The sequence below is a fragment of the Heterodontus francisci genome, unplaced genomic scaffold (genome assembly GCF_036365525.1).
Source record: "Heterodontus francisci isolate sHetFra1 unplaced genomic scaffold, sHetFra1.hap1 HAP1_SCAFFOLD_51_2, whole genome shotgun sequence".
Taxonomy (NCBI): domain Eukaryota; kingdom Metazoa; phylum Chordata; class Chondrichthyes; order Heterodontiformes; family Heterodontidae; genus Heterodontus; species Heterodontus francisci.
In genome coordinates, this window is record NW_027141369.1 from 3,243,720 (window position 1) to 3,263,254 (window position 19,535).

General features: G+C 44.0%; 2 non-coding genes across 2 annotated transcripts; one reads left to right on the top strand and one right to left on the bottom strand.

Moving 5' to 3' along the window:
- Positions 1–3,234: 3,234 nt before the first annotated feature.
- trnat-cgu (transfer RNA threonine (anticodon CGU)) lies at positions 3,235–3,306 on the bottom strand. The gene has a single exon. It is a non-coding gene; the product is annotated as a tRNA-Thr (tRNA).
- Positions 3,307–18,678: 15,372 nt separating this feature from the next.
- On the top strand, positions 18,679–18,767 carry trnap-ugg (transfer RNA proline (anticodon UGG)). Its single transcript is given in 2 exon segments — positions 18,679–18,714; positions 18,732–18,767. It is a non-coding gene; the product is annotated as a tRNA-Pro (tRNA).
- Positions 18,768–19,535: the final 768 nt, after the last annotated feature.

The window sequence follows — 19,535 nt, forward strand, 5'->3', positions numbered from 1 at the left end:
AGCTTGGGGTAGCCACTGCAAAGGCTCAATGGGGAAAGACCACTGTGTAAGGTCCCCCCCGCCATAGTGAACTGGGCAGCTGGACCCATTGGAAACCCCTCGTGCTGTATACACCAGATATGGGTTTGCTGTAAAATGTCCATGTCAGGTAAAATGGAGTGGAAGGGTTGTGAGGCAACTCATTCATGTATTGGAGAAAACTGATTTCCTTTGCACTTTTTGGAATGTCAACTTGGTGCTGTTTTGAACTGTTGTATATTGCATTTTTTACAGATTTATATGAATAAAGCATATTTTTAGGAATAAAAACCTGGGGATTCATATGCATAGTTCTTTGAAGGTGGCAGGACACATTGAGAAAGTAGTTAGCAAAGCATATGGGATCTTGGGCTTCATAAATAGAGGTACTGAGTACAAAAGTAGGGAAGTTATGCTGATCCTGTATAAATTTCCAGTCGGTCCACAACCAGAGAATTGCATCCAGTTCTAGTCAACACACTTTTGGAGGGATGTGAGTGTCCTTGAGAGGGTGGAGGAGATTTACCAGAATGGTTCCAGACATGAGGGATTTTAGCTGTAAGGTTGGTTTGGAGAAGCTGGGGTTGTTCTCCTTGCAGCAAAGGAGATTGAGGGGAGATTTGATAGACATGTACAAGATTATAATAAATATGACAGGTTTAGATAACTTACAGGGCGATGGGGATAGAGCGGGGGAATGGGACTGAATGGATTGATTTACATGGGCTTGATGGGCAAAATGACTTCCTGCACTGTAGTGACTCCAGGACTCAATGACTCTCTCTCCTTCTCTCTCTCTCTCTCTCTGTCTATCGCTTTACCTCTCTCTGCCTCTCTCTCTCTATCTGTCTTTAGCTGGTCCTCTAACTTTCTATCGCACTCTCTCTCTCTCTTTTTTTCACACTCTCTCTCTCCATTACACACATATTTGTCAATCACATGTCAAAGAAGGAAGCGTAATGAAGGAATGTCTGTGCCCTTGAAAATGTTTCCAGCAGAATAGTTAAATGTTTAAAGTTTCTGTTGGGAGTTTGACCTGAGATGGTGAGACACAAGGATGTGAGGTTATTAAAGTCTTCACCAAATGTAATAGGGAATAATTTTCTTCACTGGTGAACCCAAAGGAACAAATATGGCACAAGAATGAGAAAAGTCAGAGGATTGAGAAACATCCAATGGTTCTTCACATATACAAGTCAGCAGACCCACAGACAAACAGCAGGTTGAGAGTTCAGATCCAGTGATAGACTTGACAAATATCGAGCCAGTGCTTTATTCTTTATTAACGTGACATCTGTCCACTTGGCTATTGCACCTCGTCTCGATGTATCTGATAATACTGATACTATTTGTATTCCACAGTTGCTTTGAAGTCACAGGCAATATAAATGGATTGGGAATGTCAATGGTCAGGAACCATCAATGGATTGGGAAAGTAAATGGACTGGAAAATATCAGTGGATTGGGAAATTCTATAGACTGAGTTAGATCAATGGATTGGGACAGTTCAGTACATTGTGAAACATCAATGGATTAGGAAACAGGAATTAAAGGGACAGATGGAGTTCAACCTGGAAAAGTGTGAAGTGATTCATTTTGGAAGGTCGAATTTGAATGCAGAATACAGGCTTAAAGACAGGATGCTTGGTAGTGTGGAGGAACAGAGGGATCTTGGGGTCCATGTCCTTAGATCGCTCAAAGTTGCCACCCAAGTTGATAGGGTTGTTAAGAAGGCGTATGGTGTGTTGGCTTTCATTAACAGGGGGATTGAGTTTAAGAGCCGCGAGGTTATGCTGCAGCTCTATCAAGCCCTGGTTAGACCACACTTGGAATATTGTGTTCAGTTCTGGTCGCCTCATTACAGGAAGGATGTGGAAGCTTTAGAGAAGGTGCAGAGGAGATTTACCAGGATGCTGCCTGGACTGGAGGGTATGTTTTACGAAGAAAGGTTGAGGGTGCTAGGGCTTTTCTCATTGGAACGAAGAAGGATGAGAGGTGACTTGATAGAGGGGTACAAGATGATGAGAGGCATAGATAGAGTGGATAGCCAGAGACTTTTTCCCAGGGCAGAAAGGGCTATCACCAGGGGGCATAATTTTAAGGTGATGGAGGAAGGTTTCGGGGAGATGTCAGAGGTAGGCTTTTTACACAGAGAATGGTGGGTGCGTGGAATGCACTGCCAGCGGTGGTAGTAGAAGCAGATACATTAGGGACATTTAAGCGACTCTTGGATAGGTACATGGATGATAGTAGAATGAAGGGTATGTAGGTAGTTTGATCTTGGAGTAGGTTAAAGGTTCGGCACAACATCATGGGCCGATGGGCCTGTACTGTGCTGTACTGTTCGATGTTCTATGTTCCAGATGAAAGGATTGCATTAATTAATGGATTAGAATGTGGAGAGGCAGGAGAAAATGATGCCATTTTAGGGGGCCGGGGGTTAGTAGAAACAGACCAGGTCTATTTTACTCTCTATCTCATTCCTTTCTTCTATCTGGCTCATTATCACATCCTCTCTCTCTCAGAGCGGTGGGAATCACTGGAACCCACACTTGTTGCTCAGGTTGTTTGGTTCCGGGAAAATACAAGGTCCACATCAGATTGACAGGAAAGATAAATGTGATTCAGAGCCAATCATATTCCTTTTGGTGATGTGTGCTCAGCCTTGTTCTATCAGCAAAGGCAGCAGGAAATGCAAATCCTGAAGAGTTTTGATAGAGTGAAGAAGGAGAAAGTGTTGCCAGTGACAGAAGGGTCAGTAACCAGAGGAAACACATTTAAAGTAATTGACAAAAGAATTAGAGTTGTGATGAGGAGATTGTTTTTTCAGCAGTGTGTTGCTCTGGTCTGGAATGCAATCCTGAAAGGTCAGTGGAAGCAGATTCAATGTTAACTCTAAATGGAATTGTATAAATACCTGACATGGAAAATATAACAGGACAATGGGGGAAAGGACAGGAGTGCGGGATGTGGGATTAATAGAATAGCTCTGTTAAATATCAAGCAAATGCACAGTAATAAGGTTGAGTGCTTGGACCTCAGTTACTTTCACTCTATCAATGGCAGAGAAGGCTCGAGGGACCATGTGGCTACTCCTCATGTTCTTCCCAGTGTCCAGGAGAAAGTGTAACATCACACTGATTTCCAGATGGCCAAAACAAATACAACGGACATTTTTTCTGGTAACAACACATTTAAAGTGAGAAACTAATCATAAGGCACAGACGGGGATTGAACCCGTGATCTTCAGTTTACGAGACTGACGCCTTACCACTTGGCCACCATGCCTTTTGTTAATAGATACCTGAGGCTCCAGAGGAGGATTTGTGATTCTTTTTCAGTTTGGTTGAAACAGCATCGAGAAACATGCACAGAAATAAAGAGGGATTGTGGAATGGGAAACAGATCAGCCTCATTTACATCATCAGCATCATGAAATCTTCATTCAGACGTTCCATTCTCATCCTCAGCTTTTCTCACATCTGTACAATAATATAAGAGTGGACATTGGGTTGTTACTGGGCTGATTATATAAATAGACTATGTGCATCATCACAGGAAGTGATGTAATATAATCTGTCCGGCACCTCATGGAGAGTTGTCGATGAAACCTTCAATGCAAGATGTGTAGAGTAAACTCAGGTTATTTTAACCGTCAGATTCTTATAAATTGTGTACTGAGCCTTGACAGATATCAGAATATTATATGGGGGCCACAGTAAACCAAAGCAATGATGGAGAAATCTTTGCCTGTACCTTTGAAAAGGTCACTGGACTGAACCAAGCCGAGGAGTGGCCGAGATGGTTCCAGAGGTTTGCAAGGTATCGTACTGCATCGGGTCTCGTGCAGAAGCCAGACATGGAGCAGGTCAGTACACTATTGTCTGCCATGGAGGGAGTGTGTAGGCTACGTGTGAAGAAGTTATTAAGGCACTCAAGACCTATTTTAATTGAGGAAATAAATGTCATCGTGGAGCCAAAGTTAAAACGCTGCATTTGCTGACAATGCAACCACCAGGTGACGCTGTACTAGAACATGCGCAAATGCAGCCTCTTCCACTGAAACGTCACTGTCTGTGACATTCAGGCAGCTGCCAGGATTAAAGATGGAGCTACTCAATTTATCACAGAAAACAACTTAGACCCAAAAATACCCTTAAAGGTTGCCATCGCCGCCTCCGTCCCACCCCCAATAGTCCCCCGCGACCTCTTGCGCATTCGCCAGTTATATAGTACCAAGTCATCTTAATTCACCTAAAGTGAATTACTTTCGGAGCAGTGACTGTCACTTCATAAGCAAATATGGCACATATCTACACAATGGACATGTTTTGGTTGATACTCGGAGAACGTTGCGCTGTTTGAAGTCTCATCAGAAGGACAGCACCTCTGACAGTGCTGCACACCCTCTGTAATTCAGTGAGGTTTCATAGAGTCAGAGAGTTATACAGCACAGAAACAGGCCCTTCGGCCATCGTGTCCGTGCCGGCCATCAAGTACCTGTCTATTCTAATCCCATTTTCCAGCACGTGGCCGTAGCCTTGTATTCTGTGGCGTTTTGAGTGCTCATCTAGATACTTCTTAAATGTTGTGAGGGTTCCTGCCTCCACCATTCCTTCAGGCAATGTGTTCCAGATTCCAACCACCCTCGAGGTGAAACATTTTTTCCTCAAATCCCCTCTAAACAGTGCCATCCCATTCTCCGGACGATCATTCCCCGCTTCCCCCCATCCCACTCTCTGACTGCTCACTCCCCGCTTCACCCACCACCACCCCCATCCTGCTGTCTGGCCGCTCACACTCCAGGCCATGGGCTCTGCCGCTTCCCTCCTCTCGGCCACTTGCTCCAACATTGCCCCATCTCCCCTCGAGGCTCGCCTTGCTTTATCAGGTGGTGCGGTGAAGAATGATCGAATGTTGGAGCGAGAGGCCGAGAGGAGGGAAGCAGCATGGCTGAGAGCTAGTGTCTGGAGGGACGTGGGGGGGAAGCGGGGCGTGACTGGACGGAGAGAGGGCAGTGCGGGGGTGGGGGGGGTAGCAAGCGGCCGGAGGGCGGGGGAGCAGGGTAGCGAGGAGCGGGCAGCGAGCGGCCTGGAGTGAGTGGCTGAGAGGGGGTAGAGAGTTTTCCTGCGCATGCGCCACTTCGTCCTGGAAGACGTAGGCTGAGCATGCGCAGCATCTCAGAGCGCAGGAGACTGTTTGTGCATGTGCGCAGCTTGGAGCGCTCTGATGACGTCGGCTGGCCGCTGCATTGTCAGGAATCACTTTGAATTTAATAAGCGTACCAAACAGAAAGGGGAGAGTATTCATTCATTTATCAAAAACTTGAACAAACTCACGGAGGTTTGTGAATACGGCAACTTAAGAGAAGAGCTGAATGGAGACAGGATTGTGTTCGGGGTATTAGACAACACCCTTTCAGATCTTCTACAGTCCAGGGCTGATCTCACATTAACGAAAGAGTTTCAATTGAGCAGACAAACAGAGGTTAGAAAGTTTAACCAATCCGTTGTTCGAGGGGACAGGGAGAGTCTGATCTCCAGAGTTGCAGACTCAATTGAATTTGTTCAGAAAACAAAAGGAAAAATTAGTGGTAAAAGACAAGAAAGACGGGAAGAGCATCTAGTGGTAGCTGCAACCAATTGCAGTCGGTGTGGCTGAGAGAGACACAAGTGGGAAAACTGCCTCGCCAAAGAAGCTGAGTGTTTTTCCTGCAGAAAGATGGGACACTTTCAGTCAGTGTGTGGCAGTAAAATACCAGCACTGAATATAATTAAAGGGAAATCCCCAGAGAGCAAAAACATTAATGAAGTACAGGATATCCAAAGTGTGGAAATACATTTTTTAGGTGAAATCCAGGAAATAAAGTGAGAGTTGCTGGACGACAGAAATTCTGATATATTTGAAGATAGATGTAGATAGATTCTTGATAAACAAGGGGGTGAAAGGTTATTGGGGGCAGGTGGGAATGTGGAGTTGAGGTTACAATCAGATCAGCCATGATCTTATTCAATGGTGAAGCAGACTCGAGGGGCCGAGTGGTCTACTCCTGCTCCTAATTGGTATGTTTGTATGTAAGAAAACATGTTCTAGATACAATGAGAACTATCATTTGTTTGGAATTGGATTTGAAACCCCCTTTTATCAAAAGGTGATAGAGCTTTAATTTTTCTACAATTAACAGACAAATCCTTGTGGAGTTAAGATTGACAGAAATAATGGGCTGGATTCTATAGAGCCCTCAACGTCGAGATCTGTGGTGGGGGTGGGGTGGGAGCCGCCTGAAGATGGCCCCGGATGAGGCCCGCCATGGACCTCAACGCCGGCAGGGCCTGGCTCGATATTGCCTGCGACGGCGAGGCGTTGTGGGGGAACCCCCACCGCTCGGCAACGGGACCACAAACCTGCATTAATTATTATCCCATCACTTCCTGATATCCAGCTGCGATCTTCAGCCCGGTGACTGGCACTGCCGTGCCTTCGGAGCCCCATCCGGGGAAATGAGGTGCAACACTGGTGTGGAGGGGGGAGAAGGTAAGTTTCTCAGTGTGGGGGAGGGGGGACGGAGTCAAATTAATGTCATGAGTGTAGGGGATGGTGGGAAGGGTTATAGTTTACAGTTTGTGCAGTTTTGGGCGGAAGGTCAGATGGTAAAGGTAGGTTTTGGGAGGGAAGGGCAAATAATTAATTTAACTGTTATTGGGGGGATGGGAGAGAGGCAAAAGCAATGTATTTATTTCATTTCATTTAATCTTCCTTTAAATATTTTCCCGTAGGACTAACAGCCCTTTAAAAATGGCTGACACTCCAGTACAGTACGAAGGCAGTGCTGCACTATCAGAAATGCTGTTTTTCAGGTGAAACAGAAAACTGAGGATCCCTCTGCCCTCTCAGGTGGATGTCAAAGGTACCATGGCACTATTTCAGAGAATAGAAGGGGAATTATTTCTGGGGTGCTGGTCATTGTTTAACCCTGAATCAACATCACTTAAACACAGATTATCTCGTTTTTATCACATTGTTGTTTCTGGGAGCTTGCTGTGCGCACATTGGCCACCATGTTTCCTACATGACTACAGTGACTACACTTGGAAAGTCCTTCATTGGCTGTAAAAGGCTTTGCAACGTCCTGTGGTCGTGAAATGCAAGTCTTGCTTTTTCCATTGTTATCAGTGTCATTGTGATCAAAAGATCGGATGCGTGAACACAAAGTTTAAATCAATTTTGATTAAAATAATGTAAAAGCATCTATATTCTTGCACTGTACTTAATAATCTCCATCTTCCTATCCTTACAGAGTGCAATGTCATCGACCCTGAAATTGATTCCAGAATCTCATCGGATCTTAGACTCACAGAAAGTTTAAGGCACAGAAAGAGGTCACTTGGCCCTCAGACAATTTCAGCCCAGTTCTGATGAAAGGTCACAGATCTGAAACGTTAACTCTGTTTCTCTCTCCACAGATGCTGTCAGACCAGCTGAGTATTTCCAGCATTTTCTGTTTTTATTTCAGATTTCCAGTATCTGCAGTATTTTGCTTCTGTGTTACTTTGAAAGTTAAAACTGAACCACCTGTCTCCAATTCACACTGGGGTCTCCCATGAAATGATTCTGTATAATATTGATATAATGAATACAGATTCCGACACAGAGCTTCCTGTGGGGAATTGGGGATATGAAAACCAGCAGACTCTGCAGGAATTTCCACTGGGAGCACAAATTCACAAAATCTACCTTTTCTATATCGATTCATTTTGATTGTCCTTCTGGAAAATTATTTTGCAACAATTTAAACATCAACCCACAGCTCCATGACTGGGCCAATTATGAGGTCATCCTCTGACAGGTCATGTGACAGCTGGAGCCACAAGACATCAGAACCAGATTTGTGACTGGATTAAAACCCGGAATCCTGTCCCAATGGCTTTTCAAATAAAGCTGTTGCTGTTTAAAAACACAGCAGTTAAACTTTCTGCCTGACCATGAGGGGAGCTAGGGAGAAATTGACAAAACTCAATCCGTCAACAAAATAGTTCAACAATCATTCATATCGAAATCATGTGAGGATTTATATGCAGTAGAGAAACAAGCAGAATACAGAAAGTACAGAGGAGAGCTGAAAAAGGAAATGAGATCAGCAAGAGAATGTATGAGAAAAGATTAGTGGGTCACATAACTGGGAACACTGAAGTCTTTTACCAACATATGGACAGTCAATGAAAGGGTGGGTCAATTAGGAGATCCTGTGGAGGCAGAGGGTGTGGCTGAGGCACTAATTAAGTATCACAAAATAGGCGGATGCTGCAAATGTCACAGTAAAGGAGGAGGAAGTGAAGAAATTGGACAGGATGAAAATAGATAAAGAGGAGACAATTACAAGGTTGGCAGCTCTCACAGTAGAAAAGTCACCCAGTTTGAATGGGTTGCATCCTGGGTTGCTGAGGGAAGTAAGGGTGGAAATATCAGAGACTCGAACCACAATCTTTCAATCCTCCTTAAATATGGGAATGTTGCCAGAGGACTGGAGGATGCAGGTAAGCTTGGGTAGTTCGATCTTAGTTTAACTTGACCATTTTTATAATGTATCCATTGTAATAACTAACAAGGTCAAGAAAGCCATTTTATAATTAACACATGACCAAAGGAGCCATTTTGTGTTCAGTGCTAATGTGCCGTGAAGAGGACACTATTTGTGCTTAAACATTAGCACAACACGGGAAGAAACGGTTACCGATTATAAGCTCTCACTCAATTGGTGCAGAGTATGAGCACCAGGGGTTACTTCTGACAGTTGAAGAGATCATCGCATCTCATTGGATAGCTACCACCCACTCAAAGCTGGGTAGCCCCCAATCAGTTAGGTGCTGTCCTGCCACAACCTGCTTGCTTCAATGGGTGCTTGGAGCTTAGAGAGTCATCTCTCAACAGGCGGATCGATAATCAATGCACCAAGAAAAACAAGCTCAACAAAGAAGACACCAGTCCTTCGCATCACAAGCTGGAATGTGAGGACCATGTGTCCTGGCCTTACTGACACCCTTCTGCAGGTTGATGACACACACAAGACAGCTTTGATGGACAAAGAACTCACAAGGCTCAATGTGGACATTGCTGTGCTGCAAGAAAGTAGACTCGTCCAAAGTGGATCCCTCAAAGAGAAACACTACACCTTCTTCTGGCAGGGGAAAGCCCAAGAGGCAACTCGTGAGCATGGAGTGGTTTTCACAGTAAAAAACACGCCACTTGAGATGAGTGAACCAGCCACAGTAGGCTCAGAGAGACTTCTTACTCTTCACTTGTCAACAAGCGTGGGCCCAGTTAATCTCATGTGCATCTATGTCCCGACACTCACCTCCACCCCAGATGTCAAGGATCAATTCTATGTGACACTTGATACTGCCATCAGTAGAATTCCCAGCACTGAGGGACTGTACCTTCCAGGAGACTTCAACACAAGCTTGGGTACTGACTACACAGCTTTGCCAATGTGCATAGAACACCAGGGGATTGGCAAGATGAATGAAAATGGACAGAGGTTGCTGGAGCTATGCTGTCACCATGGATTCTGTGTGATGAACAGCTACTTCCAAGTCAAGCTGTGCCACAGGGTGTCCTGGAGACATCTGAGATCACGCCACTCGCACCAGCTAGACCTTATCATCACCAGACATACCACCCTCAGCAGTGTCCTCATCACTCACAGCTATCACAGCGCTGACTGTGACACTGAGCACTCCCTGGTGTGTAACAAGGTCAGGCTTCAGCCAAGGAAGCTTCATCCATCCAAGAAGAACGTCGTCCTCAGATCAACACTTGATGAACCACTGATCCAGAAAGGACCCAGGAGTTCCTCAACATCCTCGATCAGGCTCTTTCAGACAACAATGCTCAAGGTCTCAGTGCGGTGTCAAAGTGGAATCATCTGTTAACAAGCAGATGGAAAGGTGAGTGGAGCATTACCTTAAACTCTACATAACGGAGAATATTGTCATTGAAGTGGCTCTCAGTGCCATTCCAGACTTCCCTGTCATGGAGGAGCTGGACAGTGACCCCACCACAGTGGAGCTCAGCAAAGCCATTGACCATCTTGCCAGTAGTAAAGCCCCGGGAAATGATGGTTTTCCACCTGGAATCATCAAGAGTGGAAAAGCGGTTCTACTGCAGCATCTCCATGAACTTCTGTGTCTCTGTTGGAAGGAAAGATCTGCACCTCAAAACATGCGTGATGCAAACATTGTCACCTTGTACAACAATAAGGGGGATTCGCAGTGACTGCAGCAATTAGCGAGGCATCTCCTTGCTAAGTATTGTGGGGAAGGTCTTTGCTCGCATTGCTCTGACCAGATTGCAGACCCTGGCATCACACATCTATCCTGAGTCTCAGTGCAGCTTCAGAGCTGGTAGATCGACAGTCGACATGATTGTCTCACTTCGGCAGTTACAGGAGAAGTACTGTGAACAGTACAGACCACTCTACATTGTCTTTACATATGAACATACGAATTAGGAGCAGGAGTGGGCCACTCGTCCCTTCGAGCCTGCTTCACCATTCAATAAGCTCATGGCTGAACTGATTACTCCACATTTCCATCTACCTCCGATAACCTTTCACCCCCTTGCAGATAAAGAATCTATCCATCTCTCCCTTAAAAATATTCAAAGACTCTGCTTCCACCGCCTTTTGAGGAAGAAAATTCCAAAGACTCACTACCCTCTGAGGGGGAAAATTGCTCCTTATCTCTGTCTTAAATGGGTGACCCCTTATTTTTAAACAGTGACCCCTAGCTCTAGATTCTCCCACAAGGGAAAAGTCCTTTCCACATCCACCCTGTCAAAACCCCTCAGGATCTTGTATGTTTCAATCATGTCGCCTCTTTCTCTTCTAAACTCTAGTGGATACGAACCCAGCCTGTCCAATCTTTCCTCGTAAGACAGCCCACCCATTCCATGTATTAGTCTAGGAAACCTTCTCTGTACTACCTCCAATGCATTTACATCCTTCCATAAATAAGGAGACCAGTACTGTACTCAGTGTTGCAGAAGAGGTCTCACCAATGCCCTGTATAGCTGAAGCATAACCTCCCTACTATTGTATTCAATTCCCCTGGCGATAAATGATAACGTTCTATTAGCTTTCCTAATTACGTGCTGTACCTGCAGACTAACCTTTTGCGATTCGTGCACTAGGACCCCCAGATCCCTCTGCATCTCAGATCTCTGCAATCTCTCACCATTTAGATAATATGCTTTTTTTATTCTTCCTGCCAAAGTGGACAATTTCCCACTTTCCCACATTATACTCCATTTGCCAGGTCTTTGCCCAGTCACTTAACCTATCTATATCCCTTTGTAGCCCCCTTATGTCCTCTTCACAACCTACTTTCCTACCTATCTTTGTCATCAGCAAATTTAGCAACCATACTTTTGGTCCCTTCATCAAAGTCATTTCGAGAATTGTAGAAGGTTGAGGCCCCAGCACAGATCCCTGTGGAACACTCGTTACTTCTTGCCAACCAGAAAATGACCCATTTATGCTGACTCTCTGTTTCCTGTCAGCTAGCCAATCCTCTATCCATGCCAATATGTTACCCCTGACACCATGAGCTTTTATTTTCTGCAATAACCTTTGATATGTCACCTTATCCTTCTGGAAATCGAAGTACAGTACATCCACCGGTTCCCCTTTATCCACAGCACATGTAACTCCCTCAAAGAACTCCAATAAATTGGTTAAACATGATTTCCCTTTCACAAAACCATGTTGACTCTGCCTGATTACCTTTAGTTTTTCTAAATGCCCTGCTGTAACATCTTCAGTAATCGCTCCTAACATTTTCCCTAAGACAGATGTTAAGCTAACTGGCCTGTCGTTTCCTGCTTTCTGTCTCCCTCCCTTTTTGAATAAATGAATTACATTCGCTACTTTCCAATCTAACAGAACCTTCCCGAAGCGAGGGAAGTTTGGAAAATTAAAACCAGCGCATCAACTATCTCACTAGCCAATTCAGGACCTGGCGACTTGTCAGCCCGCAGCTCCAACAATTTGTTTAGTACCACATCCCTGGTGATTGTAATTTTCTTGAGTTCCTCCCTCTCTTCCATTTCCTGACTGACAGCTAATACTGGGATGTTATTTGTATCCTCAATAGTGAAGACCGATGCAAAGTATCTGTTCAATTCATCTGCCATCTCTTAATTATCCATTATTAATTCCCCAGACACACTTTCCATAGGACCAACACTCACTTTGTTAACTCTTTTCTTTTTAAAATATTTATCGAAACTCTTACTAGTTGTCTTTATATTTCTTGCTAGCTTTCTCTCGTACTCTAATTTTACCTTCCTTATCAATCTTTTAGTCATTCTTTGCTGTTTTTTATATTCTGTCCAAACTTCTGACCTGACTCCCATCTTTGCACAATTATAGGCTTTTTCTTTAAGTTTGATAGTATCTTTAACTGTTTTCATTAAACATGGATGGTGAGTCCCACCTTTGGAATTTTTCTTTCTGGTTGAAATGTATCTATTCTGTGTATTCTGAAATTTTCCTTAAATGTCTGCCACTGCATCTCTATTGACCTTAACCTAATTTGCCAGTTCACTTTAGCTAGCTCTGCTTTCATGCCCTTATAATTGCCCTTATTTAAGTTTAAAATACTCATTTGGGACCCACTCTCCTCTCCCTCAAACTGAATGTAAAATTCAATCATATTATGATCGCTACTACCTAGGGGCACCTTAACTATGAGGTCATTAATTAATCCTATCTCGTTGCACAATGCCAGGTCTAGTATAGCCTGCTCTCAGGTAGGCTCCAGAACTTATTTTTCCAAGAAATTATCCCAAAAACATTCTATGTACTCCTCGTCTAGGCTACCTCTGCCCATCAGAATTTACAGTCTATATGGAGATCAAAATCCCCCATAATTATTGCTGTACCTTTCTGACAAGCTGCCATTATTTCTTTTTTTATACCCCATCCTGCAGTGTGGTTAATGTTAGGTGGCCTGTACACCACTCCCACAAGTGACTTCTTGCCTGTATTATTTCTCATCTCAACTCAAACTGCTTCTTCATCGTGATCTCCTGAACTTAGGTCATCCCTCTCTATTGCGCTAATACCATCATTACTTAACAGAGTTACCCCACCACCTTTTCCAAGCTTCCTGTCCTTCCTAAATGCCATGTCACCTCCAATATTCACATCCCAATCTATGTCGCCCTGCAGCCATGTCTCTGTAATGACTATCAGATCGTACTTATTTATTCTATTTGTGCTCTCTGTTCATCGGTTTTGTTTCGAAAGCTCCATGCATTCAGATACAGAGCACTTAGTTTTGTCCTTTTATTATTTTTGTAACCTCTAGCCTTATCTGTTGATTTACTCTTAGATGTGTCTGCTCTGTCCCTTCCTGTCACAGTCTCTTTATCATTTCCCATATTTATACCTTTCTCTCTTGCCTTGCCTCTCCTCCTTGATACACCATATCTTCCCAAATTTGATCCCTTGCCCCCACTATTCAGTTTAAATCCATCTCTACGTCCCTCGTTATGTGGCTCGCTAGAACACCGGCACCAGCACGGTTCAGGTGTAGACCGTCCCAACGGTACAGCCACCTCTTTCCCCAGTACTGGTGCCAATGCCCCACGAACCAGAACCCACTGCAACCACACCAGTCTTTCAGCCGCACATTACTTTCTCTAATCTTATTTGTCCTATGCCAATTTGCACATGGCTCAGGAAATAATCCAGAGATGATTAACTTTGAGGTTCGCCTACTTAATTTGGTGCCTAGTTCCTCATACTGACTATGCAGAACCTCTATCCTTGTCCTGCCTATGTCGTTGGTACCGACATGGACCACGACAACTGGATCCTCCCCCTCCCATTGTATGTTTCACTGCAGCCCTGAGCAGACGTCCTGAATCCTGGCACCGGCAGGCAACACAGCCATCTGGACTCTTGCTCTTTGCTGCAGAGAACAGAGTCAATCCACCTTACTATACTGTCCCCTACTACCACAACGTTCCTTTTTTCTCCCTCTTTGAGCCGCAAACACTTACTGCAGACGTGTTTGCCCTGGATCACACTGGCATCCAGGAGCTCCCACATGCTGCAGCTGTGACACATCACCTGTCCTGTCATCCTTCACGTGTTTCAATTAACTACTTTAGTATTTTATTCAATTGTTTATTTTGTTGTATATTTTATTAAGCTTCCCACTAGTTTGTTTACTATTTTAAACATTAGGACTAAAATGGACCTTAATCTCTTACCAGATACTCATCAAACATGCAGCTTTTTCCAAACCAATCAACTACCTGCTTGCCTGTGATGTCACATCTCAACAGATCCTCACCAAACAGCTCCTTCCACTGCACCGAAACAAGAACCAAATCCTGTAAACTCACCCCAGCGGCTCTCTGTTTCCCTGCTCTCACTCTCCATTGTGATGTCACTCCTTGATTTTTTTTTACCCCAGCTCTGCTCCTGCTGTGCTCCTCTCTCTCTCTGTCTCTGAGTCAGTGCTTTTGACACACTTGTTAACTCTCTGTTCCGTCGTGCTCTTCTGTCTCTGGTCCAAAATCTGACTCTGAGAATTCCAATGATTCACCACCGTCTGAGTGTAGAAATTCAACTCGATCTCAGTTTTAAATGGCCCACTCCTTATTCTGAGACTTGGTCCCCTGATTTTAGACTCACCAACCAGGGCAAACATCCTATCTACATCCACACTGTCACGCCCTATAAGAATTTTATCAGTTTCAATGAGATCACCTCTCATTCTTCGAAACTTTAAGGAATACAGGCCCAGTTTCCTCATAAGACAATCCCACCATCCCAGGGATTAGTCTGGTGACCCTCTGTTTCACTCCCTCTATGGCAAGTATATCCTTCCTCAGATGAGGAGACCAAACTATACACAATACTCCAGCGCGGTTTCACCAAGGCTCTATACAATTGCAACAAGACATCTTTACTCCTGTCCTCATGACCCCTCGTGTGAAGGCCAACATACCATTTGCCTTCCTAATTGATTGCTGCACCTGCACAAGAGCTTTTAGTGTCTCATGAACAAGGACACCCAGGTCCCTTTGGACATCAACACTTCCCAACCTCTCACCATTTAAGAAATACTCTGTCTTTCTGTTTATTCCACCAAAGTGGAGAACTTCACACTTACTTACATTATATTCCATCTGCCATGTTCTTTCCCATTCACTTAGCGTCTCCAGGTTCCCTGGAAGCCTCTCTGCATCCTTCTCACAGCTCACACTTCACCTAGCTTTGTGTCATCTGCAAACTTGGAAATATTACATTTAATCCCGACATCCAAATCATTTATTTCGGTTGTTAACAGCTGTGGCTCCAACACTGATCCTTGCAGTACCCCAATAGTAACAGCCTGCCATCCTGAGGATGACCCGTTATACCTGCTCTCTGTTTCGGGTCTGTTAACCAATTCTCAATCCATACCAGTATATTATCTCCAATCCTATGTGCTCTAATTTTGTTTACTCACCTCCTGTGTGGGACATTACCAAAGCATCCACTGGTTCTCCTTTATCTGTTCTACAGGTAACATCCTCAAAAAACTCAACGGGTTTTTTCAAACCTGTTTTCCTTTTCATAAATCTATGTTGACTCTGCCCAATCATATCATTATTTTCTAACTGTCTAGTTATCACATCCTTTATAATTGGTGTATTCTTCTCCATGCTGCTATTGTACACTTTCAGTGACTCAGATGGGGGTGTTCACCTGTATATCAGAGCTGACGACAAGCTGTTCATCTTGGCAAGACTCCACTTGGACGTAGAGACTTGGACGTAGAGACTCCACTTTCCATCAAAACATTGACAACAGCACTTTGGAGGTTGTCAACAGATTCACATCCCTTGGATCAACAATCACCAGCAATCTGGCCCTTGATGCTGAAATCAGCACCAGGATTGCCAATGCTGCAGCTGTCATGTCAAAGTTGAGAAGACGGGTGTGAACCGACAGCAAACTGACCGTAAATACAAAGCTCCACGTGTACCAGGCTTGTGTTCTCAGCACCCTCCTTTATAGTAGAGAATCATCAACAACTTATACAAGCCAAGAAAAGCAGCTGAACAGCTTCCACCTCCACTGCCTCAGATGGATATTGGACATCTCCTGGCAGGACAGAGTGCCGAATGAGGAAGTACACCAGCGTGCAGGGATCCACAGCATGTTTGCCCTCTTGAGTCAGAGGCGGCTCTGTTGACTGGGCCAAATGAATGACAGTCACATTGCCAAATACATGCTCTGTGGTGAGCTTGCTAAAAGCACAAGACCAACAGGTCAGGGAAAACATCAAGTTATTTGGAGAGGTTTGAGTTAATGAAGGAGAGTGGGCATGGATTTATAAATGAAAGTTCATGCTTGATGAATCTAACTGCATTTTTTGATAAACTATCTGAGAAAGTTGATGAAGGGAATGCAGTGGATGTTGTTTATATGGATTTTACAAAAGCATTTTATAAAGTACCACATAAAAGGGTGGTTAACAAAATTGAGGTTCATGGATTAGGAGGGTCAGTGTCCGTTTGGATAGGAAATTGGTTTAAGGACAGAAAACAGCGAGTCATATGAAATGGTTCTTGGTCAGACCGGAGGATAGACGACAGTGGTGTTCCCCAAGGGTCAGTGCTAGAACCATTGCTTTTTTTTGCGACAGATTAATGACTTGGATCTTGGAATATCGAGTAGAATCTCAAAATATGCCGATGACACCAAACTTGGAGGAGTGGCAAACAGTGAGGATGATATGAACTGCCTGAAACAGGATAGTTATCGGCTAGTAGGATGGGCAGACAGGTGGCAGATGGAATTTAATAGTGACAAGTGTGAGGTGATGCATTTTAGCAGAAGGAATAGGGAGAGGCAATATATACTCAATGCTACAGTTCTGAAGAGTGTGCTGGAATAGAGGGACCTGGAGTACATGTCCATCATTCTTATAAGTTGGCAAGACATATTGCGAGAGTGGTTAGCAAAGCATGTGGGATCTTGGGCTTTATAAATAGAGACATTGAGTACAAAAGCAGGGTTGTTATGCTGAACTCTGGTTAGGCCCCAATGGGAGTGTTGCATCCAGATCTGCTCACCAATCTTTAGAAAGGATGTGCGGATTCTTGAGAGGATGCAGAGGATATTTACCAGAATAGTTCCAGGGATGGAGGGTTTTAGTTTCAAGGTTAGGTTAGAAAAACAGGGTTTTTTCTGCCTGTATCAAAGAAGATTGAGGGGAGAATTGATAGAGGTGTCGAAGGCTATGACAGTTTTAGATAAGTTGGCAAAGAAAAATTGTTCCCATTAATATTGGTACAAGGACTAGGGGATTCAGATTGAAGGTTTTGGACAAGAGATGCAGGGGGAATGTGCAGAAGAACTTTTTTACACAGTGATTGGTAATGATCTGTAACTCGCTGCCCCCGAGGGCGGAGGAAGTGGAGACAATCGTTGGTTACAAAAGGAATTTCGATGGGCATTTGAAGGAAATAAATTTACAGGTCTAGGGGGATCGAGCAGACGAGTGGGACTGATTGGATCGCTCCATGGAGAGCTGGCCTGTACTCGATGGGGCAAATGGCCTCCTTCTATACCACAAATGACCCAATGACTCGATGAGTCTATGTTACTCTCAGAATCAAGACAACAGAGTGACAGATTTAACACAACATTATAACATATGTTTGGTTTGACAAATTCTATAATAACTCGTCTCCACTCCTAGTATTTCTAAATCCCACACTTTCACTATAATGTGAACAATTATTTCCTGTTGTGTCTCTCTCAGATTTGTAAACTTCACTATATTGGAGTGAGGTGACATCTACTGGCAGGAAGCAAGAACTGCAATCAAGCAGCAGAAACTCCACAGTCTGTGAGGGTTAAAGAAACATTGCAATCTGAGGAAATAGTGAAGGGGTTTGATCGGGTTGATGGAAACATGATTCCACTTGTGGTATCGTATGAAGCAAGGGCCGGAAATATAAAATTGTCGTTAATAAAAGAAATGAGGAATTCATGAAAAATGCATTTGCTTAGAGAATGGTTATAGAGATATACAGCACTGATATAGGCCCTTTGGCCCACTGAGTCTGCACTGACCATCAACCACCCATTTATACTAATCCTATGTTAACCCAGAATTCCATACCACATCCCCACATTTCTCCTATCGCCTCCCCTGGGGCCAATTTACAACAGTCAATTTATCTATCAACCCACAAGTCTTTCGTTGTTGGAGGAAACCAGAGTACCTTGTGGAAGCCCACATAAACAACTTGCAAACTCCACACAGGCAGTATACAGAACTGAATCGGGGTCATTGAAGTTGTGAAGCTGCAGTGCTCACCACTGCACCACCCTTAGAATGTGGATAGAGTAAAAAGTGAGATTGGATGGACAGAAGCAGTCTGAAAAGATGGCTCAAACAAAAGGTGAAAACCCTGAAATGTTAACTCTGTTTCTCTCTCCACAGATGCTGTCAGAGGTGCTGAGTATTTCCAGCACTTTCTGTTTTTATTTCAGCTTTGTAGGATATTGTTTTGATCTGAAAAAATTGCATGATCGGCTGTGGGTGCCAGTGAAATTCCACAGGAGAGAATAAAAGCCATGTCAACGGTGGCTCGTTGGTCTAGGGGTATGATTCTCGCTTTGGGTATATAAGTGATTAATATGTGAGAGGTCCTGGGTTCAAATCCCAGACGAGCCCTTCTCTGTTGCCATTTTTAGTTTAAGGTCATCGATTGCTTTCAGCCTTCCAGAAAGCGGAATCGATTTGCAAACTGAGCCTGCTTGAGGACCGGGGAACTGGATTCAAAGAGCTTGTCGACAAAATTGAAATGAACAAAATATACAGATTGTCAAGTGGGAATATAAGGTTGCAACAGTAACTAAAGGCCTGCTCGGGTCAGCAAATGAAACCCGACCCAAGCCTGACAGCACCACATCCGACCTGGTCCGAGTCCTTTCATTTTTTTCCCGTGCCCGAACTGACCACCAGAATGTTCAGTTAAACTTGCTTCCGTTTTTCACTTTTTAAGCTTGTGCAGGTAAGGCAACAAAAACTGTAACTGGACTTGAAAGGTTGTTTAAATGTACATTAAGATTAGAGCTACGTACCGGAGGTGATGAGCTGAAGATTGTGACCATAGAAGTTAGTGATTGTGAGGTCACTAGTTAAAGAGAAAGTCATGGAGTTGTGCCCAGACAGGTTGTCCCACACTGTATTGATTAAAATATTGCCCGAAGGCTAGAAAATATCATTATACATTCCCTAGACTCCTGCTTTACAGGTTGAAATACTTTCTGCAAGTTTATCCAGAGAGCAGCTGAGATGCAGAGACCAGGAAGGTCTTGAGTGATTAATTATTATAAAATATACATTCTTATATTAAAGAGATTGTGCTCTACCTTCGATGGAATCGCTCACTGCAGACTAGTGCGGAGTGTTTCCCGCCTTGACGTCCTGGCTGTCACT